General features: G+C 43.9%; 1 long non-coding RNA gene across 1 annotated transcript; it reads left to right on the forward strand.

The window, feature by feature from the left end:
- Positions 1-2,290: 2,290 nt before the first annotated feature.
- Positions 2,291-11,937, forward strand: LOC125086794 (uncharacterized). Its single transcript, XR_007123266.1, has 3 exons — positions 2,291-2,409; positions 10,175-10,197; positions 11,613-11,937. It is a non-coding gene; the product is annotated as an uncharacterized LOC125086794 (long non-coding RNA).
- Positions 11,938-15,138: the final 3,201 nt, after the last annotated feature.

Raw genomic sequence — 15,138 nt, forward strand, 5'->3', positions numbered from 1 at the left:
ATTTAAAGTTTAAATTTACATACAAACATCTGTGTCATCATCTTAAAGATCAAGAAATAGAAAGTTGTCAAGAACTCAGGATTTCCCATGTACTTCTCCCAGATCTTGTCTTCATCCGTACTCCCAAAAGATAACCATGACCCTTACCTTTGCGATAATCGTTTCCTTGCTTTTCTTAATAGTGTTATCACCTATGTGTCCATCAATAAAAATATAGTTTAATGTTTCTTTATTAAAAGAAATTACTCTCTTTTTATTCGTTCTATTCTTTCCATATTATTTTCCTTGTATACTATTCCAATGCATGTCATACTACAGTTTATCTATTTTACCATTGAGGGTAACTTTGTGTATCAGCTGGAGCCTAGTAGGAAAAATAGAAACTGTATCATGTATTTCAGATAGAGGAGATTTAATACAGGGAGTCGGTTACACAGGAGTCAGAAGACTAAAAGCAAAAAGAGAAAGAGAACACTGAGACACCATAGAACTAGTGACTAGATGAAGCAACAAGGGCTGAGGGAATAAAAGAGAAGAGGTGGGATTACTACACCCAAGAAGACCACAGGTAGGACTCTACTCAGGCAGTGTCATCAGTGGTCTGCTGCTTAGTCCTCAAAGGAGCCATCTACAAAGCTGATTCTTGGCATGCAGGAAGAAGCTGAAGGCTGGAGCCTACTTCCAACAAGAGAGCAACTTTGAGGGGCACCTGGGTGCTCAGTGGTTTAAAGCCTCTGCCTTCAGCTCAGGTCATGATCCCAGGGTCCTGGGATCAAGCCCCGCATCGGGCTCTCTGCTCAGTGGGGAGCCTGCTTCCCCTCTCTCTCTCTACCTGCCTCTCTGCCTACTTGTGATCTCTCTGTGTGTCAAATAAATAAGTAAAATCTTAAAAAAAAAAAAGAGAGAGCAACTTTGAACAAAACCAGAAAAATGGGGAGATAGTTTCTTCTCCCTTCTTCCTACGTTCCATCTCTCTCTAGTGTCTCCTATTAAAAAAAGATTATTTGAGAGAGACAGAGAGCAAGCAGAGGGAGAGGGAGACTGGCAAACTCCCCGCTGAGCAGGGAGCTTGATGGGGGGGCTTGATCCCAGGACCATGTGATCATAACCTGAGCCAAAGGCAGATGCTTAACCGACTGAGCCACCCAGGTGCTCCTCTCAAATCTTAAAAGGAAAAGAAAATACCAGTAGCTTCTATAATCCTTATTTCCGTAACTTGTCATAAGTTGATCTTTATAACTCTTCTCTTCCCTCATTACTCATTTCATTTTCACTTTGCCCTTAGCCAAAACCTCAGTTTGTTATTACTGTTTTTTAACCAGGTCAGGTGACCAAACCTTCCTTCTTCATGAATCTAAGTCCTCAGAATTGAGTTCCTATGTTTGTTTGTTTGTTTTCTTTAACTTTCAGTATTGGACTTGGAAGAAGAAAGAGCCATGCTAGAGAATCACATGAGTTCTAGACATAGTCCTCCCTCCCATCATTGTGTAGAGGCAACTCAATAACCCTTGGTATTTGGGATAGTTACCCCAGAAGGTAACCTCCTTCTGTGCGCTGAGCCCCAAGCAAGCCTTAATCTCCAGCTGAGTGGAACCATTGTTGCATCTCTTAAAAGGATTCTTCGCTTGGTGTAGTTAGTGTTCTCCATGCTCCTTCCCCATTCCCCAGGCCCTTGGGTACACTGGAAGAAACTCCAACTGCCAGAAAAACTGCAGCTCTTTCCCTGAGGGCTTTTCTCTGGTCACTGAAGCCTGCCTTACTAACACTGGGCAGGCTGAAAGTCCTGGGGCATGGTCTCCCATTCAGAGCACACTTCAGGGAATCCTGGATGGGGATCAGTGAATAAATACCTCACCTCCCTCAGCCTTCATGTGGGAAGGTCCTGAGGCTCAATGATTACTGGTTCCTTGAGTTTCCCAACAGGATTTTTTTTTTTTTAGATTTTATTTATTTATTTGACAGAGAGAGATCACAAGTAGACGGAGAGGCAGGCAGAGAGAGAGGAGGAAGCAGGCTCCCTGCTGAGCAGAGAGCCCGATGCGGGACTCGATCCCAGGACCCTGAGATCATGACCTGAGCCGAAGGCAGCGGCTTAACCCACTGAGCCACCCAGGCGCCCCTCCCAACAGGATTTTAAGCTCTTGTGGTTCACATGCTTGCCTTGCTTGACAGTATACCCTTTATTGACCTCCTCTCCTTCCTGGTGTTACTTTCCCACCTGCTTCCTGGTGGTTCTTAGCATTGTTTCTCAAATACTTGGTTTTGAATCCTTGACTTAGGTTCGACTTCTAGGGCAAATCCCAAAATAGAGCTGGTGTCTGAGGTGGTCCCAGGAAGCAGATCTCCAGAATAGGATTCTGGAATTGGACCACTCACCTTCCAGATGGCAATAAGGATTCCATTGCTGAGGTAAGCAGAGCCCTGACATCCACTAGAGTGCCACACATCACTGCCACCATGGTGAATGTAGGGATGCACTACTAGTATTTGAGATATAAGAGAGAAATGATGATTACAAGGATTGTGGAACTGGCCAGTTAATGCATTTGTTAAATGCCATCAAAGTGCTAAAAGACAACAATGAGAGACTCACTTCAGCCAACTATCAACTCAGGGTACAGTGTAAGAGCCAGAAAGCCTTTATGGCAGCATTTAAGGGAACTCTCATGTGCAGCTTGTGCTGGTCAGACTGTGCTGAGAATCAATCCCATAATCTGAATGTGAGAACAGCAGAATGATATGTTTAAAGATGCAGCAAGACATGACCCTAGTAGAGAAAGAGTAGGACCCTCAGACCTGGTATGGGATCATCCGTCTAGGAAACCCCAGGTTTTCCTGAACCCTTTGAGCCAACGGAAGTGGCCTCTTCTCGTTTGTGGAAAGAGCAACCTCTTCTTGCTTGGATACCATGCAGAGTTCTCCCCTGAGGCAAATGCCTCGCAAGATGATACATGCCCTCTTCAAGATTGGACCCTGACCCCCTCTGTGATCCTAAACCAATAACTGTGGTCAAGCGTCACCATGAACCAAGTGGGGAAGTACTGTCCCAGCAATGGGAAGAAAGGGATTATTCATCAAAAGACTATAGGATCTGGCTAACCTGTAGCAGCAGAAATTGAGAGAACATGCTTGGGAATGGATCTTGAGGGTACTGGACTAGGGCCAGGGGGTGGAATATAAATAAGTCCGGATAATGGAGAGTTTATTGATCTGGGATATGCTACCATGACTGAGACTTCAACATTTTAAAGGCTTGGCAAAGACATCCAAAATCAGTTGCAATATGCTACTGGCCTAGATCTTCAAAGTTTAGGAAATCTATGCACTACAGCAAATGAGTAGGAGATGCTGGAACTTCCTTGGCAGAGTACTGGGGAAGGGGTTCAAAGGCACAGAGAGGTGGGCACACCGGAATGAAATTATTATTGTATGTGACCAGAGAACCCTCCAGCCTCCTGTGCTCCTCATGAAGGTTCAGAGATACTTCCTTCAGTAGAGTGATAAGAAATGGACTAGTTGTTGGGGGGCACTGGCACCATTTGTAGCTCAGTAGTGGCTCTGCTCTCCAGGCTAAAGTTGATGGTAGTGGAAACTGCTGTGGAAGTGGGCTTCCAAGAGTCAACAGGTACAACAGGAGCCCAGAACAGAGGCCAAGTGATGGCCCTTAACCACCAGAGTCAAGGTGGACATAATTACTGTAATGGATGGAAAGACCAAAACGGCCATCTGGGATCTCTTGTGAGTCCCTATTTTCAATTCTTTTGCATTGCTGTGTCATATGGTTATTCTATGTTTAACTTTTTGAGGAACAGCCAAACCATTTCCACAGTGGCTGAACCATTTTATATCCCCACCAGTCATATATGAGGGTTCTAATTTCTCCACTGGCACTTGCTACTTTCCATTTTTTATAATAGTCATCCTAGCAGGTATGAAGTGGTATCTCATAGTGGTTCTGATTTGATTTTCCTAATGACTAATGATGTTGAATATTTTTTCATATTTTTATTGGCCATTTGTAGATCTTCACTATTCAAGTCCTTTGACAATTTTTTTTAAAAAGATTTATTTATTTATTATTTTTTTGACAGAGACAGAAATCACAAGTAGGCAGAGAGGCAGGCAGAGAGAGAGGAGGAAGCAGGCTCCCTAGCGAGCAGAGAGCCCGATGCGGGGGCTCAATCCCAGGACCCTGGGATCATGACCTGAGCCGAAAGCAGAGGCTTTAACCCACTGAGCCACCCAGGCGCCCCCCTTTGACAATTTTTTAATTGAGTTGTCTTTGTGCAATTCATTTTTAAGCTGATGCTGCTAATTTACTAAAAAATTCTATAAGCTGAAATAATTGACCTGTAGCTTCTTTTGGATTGTCTAGACACAATTAGGTTATTTGCAAAAACAGGTTTGTTTTTTCCTCAGCAAGTAACAAGCATCTTTGCCCTGTTTCCAAGCTCAAAAGGAAAGATTTTGTTATTAAGTGTAATGTTTGCTATAGGTTTTTTTTTTTTAAGATTTTAATCATTTATTTGAGAGAGAGAGAGCATGAAGGAGAGAGGTCAGTGGGAGAAGCAGACACCCCGCCGAGCAGGGAGCCCTATGTGGGACTCGATCCCAGGACTCCAGGATCATGACCTGAGCCGAAGGCAGTCGCTCAACCAACAGAGCCACCCAGGCGTCCCTGCTATAGGTTTTTTATAGATATTCCTTATCAGGTTACAGAAGTTCCCTTCTATTCTTAGTTTGCTCAAAGTGTTAATCATTAATGGATGGCAAATTTTATCAAATTCGTTTTGTTTCTGAGATGAATATATGGTTTTCACACTTTCATATTCATGTGGCAATTTACATTAACTGATTTTTCTAATGGTATAAATTCCATTTATAGGATAAGCCAATTTGGTCATGGTGTATTATCTTATATATATATATTTTATATATTACATATATAATATATATTCCATAAAAATTTATGTTAATGTGTAAGATTGACCTGTTATTTTCCTTCCTTGTGCTATCCATGCCAGGTTTAGGTATTAAGATTATGCTGTTAAATGAGTTAAGACATACCCTCTTATTTTTTATGCTTTGTGGAATAATTTGTGAATCTTCGGAAATATTTGCTTCTTGACTATGTGGCTGAATTTGGTGATGAAACTATCTGGTCGTGGAACTAGTCTTTGACTGCTGATCCAATTTCTTTAATTGTTGTGGATTATTTGGGTACTCTGTCTATTCTCTTTAGTGTTTTATTTTGACTTTGTCACTTGGTGTCTCCATTTTTAAAAATCAACATCACCGAAGAATAATTTACACACAATAAATGTGCCCATGTTAATTTTACAAGTCGGTGAGTTTTGACAGATATATACACCCACAGCAAAAATACGGAATATTTCCATCACCAGAAAGTTTTTTTTTTTTAACCAAAAAGATTTCTTTGTGCCTCTTCCCTGTCAATCCTCTGAATCACACCTCACCTCAAGCAGCCATTTATCTACTTTCTGTCACTGTAGACTAGTTTTTGTTTTTGTTTTTTTTTAGAATTTCATTTAAATGGAATCATATAGGAGATAAGATTTTGTGTCTAGCTTCTCTCACTTAGTGTAACATTTTGGAAATTCATTCATGTTGTTGCAACTATCATTAATTCAGCCCTCATTATTGTTGGTGGAGATCGGTGGATAAATACAGTGGGTAATGTGTATTATTCCACTGTATGGCTGTAACACAATTTATTTGTCTGCTCACTTGGGATTGGGACATTGGGATTATTTTGTTTGTTTGTTTGTTTTTAAGATTTAAGATTTGTTTGTTTTTAAGAGAGAGAGGGGAGAAAGCAGGCTCCCCACTGAGCAGAGAGCCCGATGCGGGGCTCGATCCCAGGACCCTGAAATCATGACCTGAGCTGAAGGCAGAGGCTTAACCCACTAAGCCACCCAGGCGCCCCTGGGATTATTTTGATTCTTTTTTAATATTTTGGCTAACACTACTACAAATAGTATTGTATAAACTTTCAATACTTGTAATTAAATTTTTTGTTTCTCTTGGGTATAACCTAGGAATGGAGTTGCTAGATCATAGGCGAAGTATGTGCTTAACTTTATAAGAAATTTCCGAAGTGGTTGTACCATTTTTTACATCCCCATCATCAATGTGTAAGAGGTCCACTTGCTTCATATAGTTGCCAAGATTTCGTATTTATATCCTTTTTCATTTTAGCCAATCTGGTAAGTGGGCGGTGGTACCCCACCATGGTTCTTTTTATTGAGGTGTAATTTATAGATAGCAAAATGTTTAGATTTTGAGCACGCCATTCACTAATTTAATAGGTAGACGCAGTCAAGTATCCCACATACCAGTTAGGAACCCAGAATATTTCCATAACCCCAAAAACATTCCCCTGTGCTTTGTCCCAGTTAATCCCCACTACCACAGAAGCAACTACTGATTTCTAGAACCATAGATTAATTCTGCCTATTCTAGAACCTTATATAAATGGAATCATACAATAAATAAATACTCTTTGACACTGGCTGTTTTCATTCAGTGTGATGCTTTTGCAATTCACTGATGTCGAAGCATGGGTAAGTAGTTGTTTATTTTTATTGATGAGAAGTATACCGCAGTTTGTCTAGTCATTCTCCCGTTGATAGACGTTTGAACTGTTTCTAGTTTTCCAGTAGTTATGAACGAATCTTCGATGAATGTTCTCATTCAAGGTTTTTGTGAACATGTATTTCGTATCTTCTTGGATAAATATCTAGGAGTGAATAAATGAATCGTAAGATAAATCTATGATTAACTTTTAAGAAACTGCCAAACTGTTTTCCAGAGTGGTTGTACAGTTTGTACAATGTATAAAAGTGTAAGCTGTCCAATACTCCACCTCCTTTCCAATACTTGGTGCTGTTGATCTCTTTGCGTTTTAGCCATTTAAGTGAGTATGTAGTGATATCTCATCAGATATATCTGATGACTCATGATGTTGAGTTTTTCATTAGCTTATTAGCCATTTATTTCTATGCATGTATGATGTATCTGTTCAAGTCTTTTCCCAATGTTTTTCACTGAGTTGTTTGCCTTTTTCATTATTGAGTTGCAGAAGCTCTTTACATAGTCTATATACAAGCCTTTTGTCAGATACCTATGTTGCAAACATTTTCTCTCAGACCATGACCTATTGCGTTTCTCAAGGGGCTGGATTTTGTTGTTTTCCAAAATGCTGGACTTGGTTCTAACAGGCAATTAATTAACTTATTCATGATAAACTTAATTCTTTTGAAGCGTATTTTTAAGATGTCAGGGAAGGTCTAAATTTGCCTTTACTCTAAGGTTAAAATGACCCTACTACTAAAGTGTTTGTTACCTTTCTGGAGTTTCTACTGAGTTTCTTGAGTGTTTTAACAAGGATTCTCCACTCTGGGTGGCCAGAACTTAACTATATCCTAGTCTTCTGTAATCTCTGAAGTCTTAGCTTACAGCTGGCCACTCACTGTCTCAGATGTAAGGAATTTTACCCTCATATTCATGGCTTAGTATTCAACAGCAGTCTCTAGGGTAATCTGATGCATATTTCTAGAGCTCTTTCCATGCATAGCTCCTTTTTCTTTAGTGTTCCATTATGCAAATTCCAGTTGTTACAGCTTCCCCAAGCTCTGATCTCTCATCTCAACTTTAGGACAACCGTCCCAGCACTGTATTCTTGACAGTGCCCCCAGGCAGAAACTGGGACAATCATAGGGCTCATTTGTTTTTCCCCATTCTTCTAGAGATCTCGGCCCTGCACTGCCTAGCATCAGTCTCTAAAACTGTTGTCTCATATATCTTTTCTAGTTTTCTAGTTGTTTACAGCAAGACAGCAAGCCTAATCCTTCTAACTCCATCAGGATGAGATAGAATTCCCTTTTCTATTCTTGAGTTGGTTGAAGTCATAATTTTCTTTTCTTTATTTTTATTTTTTTTAAAGATTCCATTTATTTATTTGACAAAGATCACAAGTAGGCAGGGGATGGGGGGAAAGGCTCCCCGCCAAGCAGAAAGCCAGGCACAAGGCTCGATCCCAGGACCCTGAGATTATGATCCGAGCCGAAGGAAGAGACTCAACCCACTGAGCCACCCAGATGCCCCAATTTTCTTTTCTTTAAGTCATAATTTTCTAAGACTTTGTCCATTTTATAGAAAATTTAAAAGTTTTGGCATAAATTTATTCATAATATCCTCTTGTTTTTAATGTCCTTAAATTTGGTAGTGAAGTTTACCTTTTCATTTCTTTTTTAAATTTTATTTTTATTTATTTATTTTTTAAGATTTTATTTATTCATTTGACAGACAGAGATCACAAGTCGGCAGAGAGGCAGGCAGAGAGAGAGGAAGGGAAGCAGGCTCCCTGCTGAGCAGAGAGCCCCTCATTTCTTTTTTTTTTTAATTTATTTATTGGGGTGCCTGGGTGGCTCAGTGGGTTAAAGCCTCTGCCTTCAGCTCGGGTCATGATCTCGGGGTCCTGGGATCGAGGCACACCCCCCCACCCCCGTTGGGCTCTCTGCTCAGCAGGGAGCCTGCTTCCCTTCCTCTCTCTCTGCCTGCCTCTATGCCTACTTGTGATCTCTGTCAAATGAATAAATAAATCTTTAAAAAAATTTATTTATTTATTTTGAGTAATGTCTACACCCAACATGGAGCTTGAACTTACAACCCCAAGATCAAGAGTTGAATGCTCTTCTAAAAGAGCCAGCCAGGCGCCCCATCACCTTTTCATTTCTGATATTTGCAATATGAGATCTTTGTTTTCATGATAAATTGCACTGGAAATTTTTAAATCTTATTGATCTTCTATTTTATGTATTTATTTTTAAAGATTTTATTTATTTATTTATTTTTATTTTTAAAAAAGATTTTATTTATTTATTTGACAGACAGAGATCACAAGTAGGCACAGAGGCAGGCAGAGAGAGATGGAGAAGCAGGCTCCCTGCTGAGCAGAGAGCCCAATGTGGGACTCGATCCCAGGACCCTGGGATCATGACCTGAGCCGAAGGCAGAGGATTTAAACCACTGAGCCACCCAGGCGCCCCTATTTATATATTTATAAATATATTTTAGATATTTATAGATAGATGTTTATATATTAATAAATACATATAGATATTTATATATAAATACATATAAATATTTATATTTGGTACATTTGATTTACTGCTTTATCGTGAAGAAATTCACTTACTCAGTTGGGGGGCTGGTTAGGCAAGTCCAAAGTCTATAGGACAGGGGCTGACACTGCAGTCCCCAGGCAGAAGTTCTTTTCCATCAGGGAGCCCTTACTTCTGTTCTAAAGGCCTTCCAACTGATTGGAGAGGACCATCCATATTATGCTTTACTTAAAGTCAACAGATTATAGGTGTTAATCCCATATACAAAATACCTTCACAGCAACACCCAGATTAGGGTTCGACAGAATGATGGAGTACTAGAGACTAGTCAAGTTGACATGTAGAACGAACCCATCACGCTGTTGCTCGGTTGGAATAGGTCTAATGCTTCTCTCATGATTAGAGGTTATAAGTATTAGGAAGGAAGATCATGGAGTCCCATATTCATCCCATCACATCAAGTATACATACTATCAACATAATTAATGGCTGGTGATGTTGACCTACCTCACAGCTGAGGTAGCATCTGTCAGGTTACTCCCCTGTAAAGTTATGTGCCTGCCCCACACCCCCATACACACTTCCCAGACTGTGGTCTTTTTGAAGGGAGTCACTATGCACTGCCTACACCTGAAGAATGGAGTATCTATCTATCTATCTATATATATTTTAAAGATTTTATTTATTTATTTGACAGACGGAAATCACAAGTAGGCAGAGAGGCAGGGAGAGAGAGAGGAGGAAGCAGGCTCCCTGCTGAGCAGAGAACCCGATGCGGGGCTCGATCCTAGGACTCTGGGATCATGACCTGAGCCGAAGGCAGAGGCTTTAACCCACTGTGCCACCCAGGCGCCCCGAATATCAATATATATTATCTAAAATTCTTCTGCTTGGGAGATTTATCTCTTCCCCTCCATTTATTAATTTACTCAATCATTTAAATATATCAATATAGACTCATAGATATTTATTTTATACTTTGGGTTATAATCCAATACTACTTTACTTTTTTCCTCAAATTGTTCTAGGTTGGACCACTGGGAACTGCGTGGTATGTATTTTCGCATCTTCTTCCCTATACCTTTCGGCATCGGTAGGCACATTCAAGAAACATTTATTGAGCATCTAATGTGTGCCATGCCCTGTGATAATCATCCACGACCTTCATGTAGTTTACCACATAAGTGGAGGGAATGGAGAGGAAGAAGGAAACTGGAAGTTAGAGCTATGAGATTTGAACATTAGCAAGGAATGATAGGCTCTGATTTGGGTTGTAGAAAGGTCATCAGTTATAGGGAAGCCAATGGATAGCTCCTTGATGATTGGCCAGATAAGGTGAAGTTTTGCAATTACTCCTGGGTTTCTGGCTTAAGCAATGGGTGGATGGGGATGTCATCAGCTGAGATAGGGCAACTTGGAAGAGCACCAAGTTACAAAAGTGTGCAGAGTGTAAGGAAAAGATAGCTCAGGAAAGACAAACTTTCGGGAGCACTCACATGGGGGGAGGTGATAAGAGGAAGATGAGTCAGCCTAGAAGATAGAGAAGAAACCATCAAAGAGATAGGAGGGGAACTAAAAGCAAACATTTCCAAGAAGGGAAAGGCTGCACCTGTCAAATGCTACAGAGAAATCCAGCTGGGGAGCTGGGCAGTGTCCATTAGATTTAGCAACTAGTTGGTTATTAGTGGAAAGGGGAGATGGGAAGACACTGGATAGTTTTGGGCAGAGCAGGGAACGAGAGGGGAGTAAGAGGAGTTGAGCTGTGAACAGGAGAGCAACAAGGCAATCGTCGTAGGGTCAACAGAAGATCGGTTATTTTATTTTTATTTTATTTTTTTTAAGATTTTATTTATTTATTTGACAGAGAGAGATCACAAGTAGGCAGAGAGGCAGGCAGAGAGAGAGGAAGGGAAGCAGGCTTCCTGCTGAGCAGCGAGCCCGATGTGGGACTCGATCCCAGGACTCTGGGATCATGACCTGAGCCGAAGGCAGCGGCTTAATCCACTGAGCCACCCAGGCGCCCCAAGATCGGTTATTTTAATGGGATAGACTTAAGTTCATTTAGGGCTGTAGACAAGACAGTGTGTGGGGGAGGGATGACATTGAGGAAGACCAGAAGTGGTGGTGGGGGGGGGGGTGACGGCGTGCTCAGGAGGGGTGGGAAGTCCGAAGGAACAGCCTGAGCCCCCTGGAGGGCAGGCAGTGTCACTACAGATAAGTTTACAGGAGTTGGGGGTGGAAGAGGTTATTTATTAAATTCATTAAAGTCCAAGGGCCTTTACTAGTGGAGAGAAATCCTCATTAGTAGTAAACTTGGTTTCATGTCCCATTTATTAACCTTCTGAATCTACTGAGGAATTGCTAGCTTTAAGCAATCAACATCTCTCTAATACTCACACAACAAATTCTCCCAAATCAGGAATTTGACAAATTAAATTTCTCTCAACATTTTCTTTCTCTAAACAGAAGCATGAATTGCCTTTTGGCAATGACATTGAAACTAGGAAACGCTGACTAGTGCGTTTACTATGTGCCAGGCACTGTCTGACGTGCATTATATGCTGTATTTCATGGATCCTCACAACCCCAGGAAGAAGGTTCTAGACATCACCTGCTTCCATTCTGGCATCTGAGCAGACTAAAGCCCAGAGAAGTGAAGTAAATTGCCCAAGGTCACACAGCTGGAAAATGCTAGAGCTGGAATATGAGCTAAGTCACCTGGGCCATCATGACTCTACACAGTGAGGCACCATAATGAAAACAAGGCTGATGTGGGGGGACACTTTACACACCTTGAACAATCAGCAAAACATACACAAAGTTATTTCCAAACATAATATGTCTAGTTACCAGGCCAACTGAGGCTTCTTTGTAATGGGTATTTTCTTTCTTTCTTTCTTCTTTTTTTTTTAAAATTTAATTTATTTATTTGACAGACAGAGATCACAAGTAGGCAGAGAAGCAGGCAGAGAGAGAGGGGGAAGCAGGCTCTCTGCTGAGCAGAGCCCGATGTGGGGCTCTATCCCAAGACCCTGAGATCATGACCTGAGCTGAAGGCAGGGGCTTAACCCACTGAGCCACCCAGGTGCCCCAAGTAATGGGTATTTTCCAGGGATCTAAACTCTGCCTTTAAAGTACAAAATGAGGAGAGGGAGCTTAGAGAGAGCAACCTGGTGTTGGGCCACATGTGGTCTGAGCGAGGACTTCCAACAGCCGAGTCCTGGATGTGAGAGGACACCCTGTGGTGGGATCGTGCAGGGTTTCGGAGGCTGCTGGGCAGGAGGCCGATGGAGGAGGGCACTGGCCGTCCTAGCATTTGAGATTGAGAAGGGATGGTGGGACCCACCAAGTGGGTCCTATGCAACACCTAAAGGCTTTGAGCTCACCTGTATACCTCTCTGCTACATCATGGTTGGGGGGGTGTGGCACGGGAATTCCTGCTCATCCTGAGGTTTATAGGCCCAAATGAGGTATGACTTGTTGCCTGGGAGGCTCCCACGGGTTCTTGGCTGCTGCCGTTCCCTGCACAGCCCCAGGACTGTGGGGTTTACTCTCCCAGACTTGAGGCCCCAGGCCCCACAGCATGGGTTTGAAGCTTTTGTATCTCCAAATACCTAGTATGGTGCCTGACACATTATAGGGCAAAATAAATGTTATGGACCTACTCCTTGTGTGAATAAATGAACTAAGTCCCCACCTTGTCAGAGTTGAGGCTTAGCAAACCTCCTGTCTTCCAGCTCTCTGAAAGACAAACTGAGGCACGGACTGGATACACTTCCCCCATCCTCCACTTCCTGCCCCTATCAGACCCAGTATTTTTTCTCCAAGGAAGATGAATTAATGTCCCCTCCGAAGTCTCCCAGCTGACAGCACTGGCTTCTGAGATAGGGGCCTGGGCCCTGCAGACACTGCTCCCTACTCCCCACCCAACCCCACCCAACCCCACCCAGGGCCCCTTCTGCACCCAGGGACAGGCCCAAGTTGAAATTAACCAGTAGGGGGGGGGGGGCATGGCTGAGGCTCTGGGTCCTGATTGGTTGTTCCACCGCATATTCAAAAAGAAATAAGGAGTGTGGTGGGGGGGTTGGTGTTGGTGAGCTTGGACTTGGGGGCTCCCTGCCCTCCTCCAGGCTGTGGGAGGAGCCGCTGTTGAAATGAGTCTGTTGGAGCATGGTGGCCTCCCCCCACCCAGGGACACAGAGGCACAGGGAGGAATAGAGGTTTCTGATGTTTCCCCCATAAACTCTCCCCAGAGCTCAGTCATCCTGTTGGGATTAGGTGTGGGCAGCTCAAGGTCCCCTGATGTAGAGAGTTGGCAAAGGAGGAGAAGCTAGGGTCTGGGGTTTTTGAACCCAGAGACCTTGTACTTCTCCTGCCCCAGGAGCCCGGGCTTTGGGCATCTACCCCCACCTGCTGGAAATATCACGCCCCCAGGGCCCAGCATCTGGAGGCCTCCCTCAAGAGACTCCTGTGATGACTTAGGGTTTTCTCCTAAACGTAGCAATAGCTATTAATTATCAAACACAACTGCGAGCCTGGAGTTTTCTACAGGGCTTCCGGTACAAAATCTCATACTACCTCATAACCTCTCTGGGAGGCTGAATGTTATGGATGAAGGATCTCAGACTTTAATAATATCTGGGAACTCACTCAAGGGCACATAGCTACTGAGAGCCCAGATGCAGTTGGTTTGACTCCAAAGCCATTGGCTTAACCACAACTCCCTGCAACACACACACACCCACACCCCCCCACACACACACCCATAGTCCCAGCCCTGGGACAGACCCTGCCATCAGCTGTCAGCCAGAGGCACCAAACATCTGGCTGAGCAGATACGAGGAAGAGAGAAGGGATGGAACTGTTGGAGGAGGGAGGAGCTGTCCCTTACGTCAGGCCTGGCCCTTGGCTGGAGGAGCCATCCGTCTCCTCCAGGAGAGATGGTGAGAGAAACCCCCCTCCCCCTGCTGGAAGGGGAGGCCCAGACAGGGAGGCCTACCTGCCCAGATGTGGGGCAGCCACACAGAGAGACCCCAGGGGACGCATAAAAGAGACAAGTCGGGGCAAGACAGGGAAGATGGAGGGAAGATGGAAAAGGAGAGCCCCCAGTCCTTCTTCAGCTCTGGGGTGCCAGCGGCTGTCTTCCCAGACAGGCAACTGAATAGGAGCAAATTCCTGCGCCTCCTCCCCCCTCCCTGCTCTTGCCTCTCTCCCCCACCCCCACCCCCTCCTATCCCCCCCCACCGCTCCCCCAGCCCCGGCCCAGCAGGTGTGGAGCTGCGGCCATCCATGGCTTACTGTGGTCTCTTGTGGAGTCACAACTGCTGCCTTATGCATTCTATCAGCACTTTCCTTTAAAATAAAGGGCACAGAGAAGGTGACTGGGGGAGTCCCCTCCTTAATGCTGGGGTTCCTCTCACACAGCAATTTTTGGCCGTCTGCACATGGCACCCTGCTTACCTTGGCTCCTGGCATCAAGGATCCTCTGAGTTCAGAGGGATATATCAGCCTGGGGCTGACCCCTACTCTCCCCACCCCCACCCCACCCCCCACCCTCCGTCCCAGCCCCGCAGCGAAGGAGGCTCCTCCACACTTCCATAGGCCTGGAAAGGAGAGGGGAGGGCAGACAGCTTCCCAGTGGAGATTAATGATCCTCAATAGCCCGGATAAGGCGTAGGCGGCCTCCACCCCACCTAGTTCCAAGCTCCTACCGGGTGTGGGCCTGCCCTGTAAGCAGAGGGGGACTGAGTCACAGGGGGGCCCTCGGGAAGTAGAGGAAGAGCCCTGTGGAGGTCCCCTCAAGAAGACAGAGAGGAGCAGCCACAAAACGGGGCACAGTGGCAAGTCAACCAAAGGGGAGGTGGCCAGAGGGACTGGAGCTCAATTTTATTTTATTTTTTTTTAAGATTTTATTTATTATTTATTTGACAGAGAGAGATCACAAGTAGACAGAGAGGCAGGCAGAGAGAGAGAGAGGGAAGCAGGCTCCCTG

Source organism: Lutra lutra, chromosome 16 (assembly GCF_902655055.1).
Source record: "Lutra lutra chromosome 16, mLutLut1.2, whole genome shotgun sequence".
In the NCBI taxonomy this organism is placed as follows: Eukaryota; Metazoa; Chordata; class Mammalia; order Carnivora; family Mustelidae; genus Lutra; species Lutra lutra.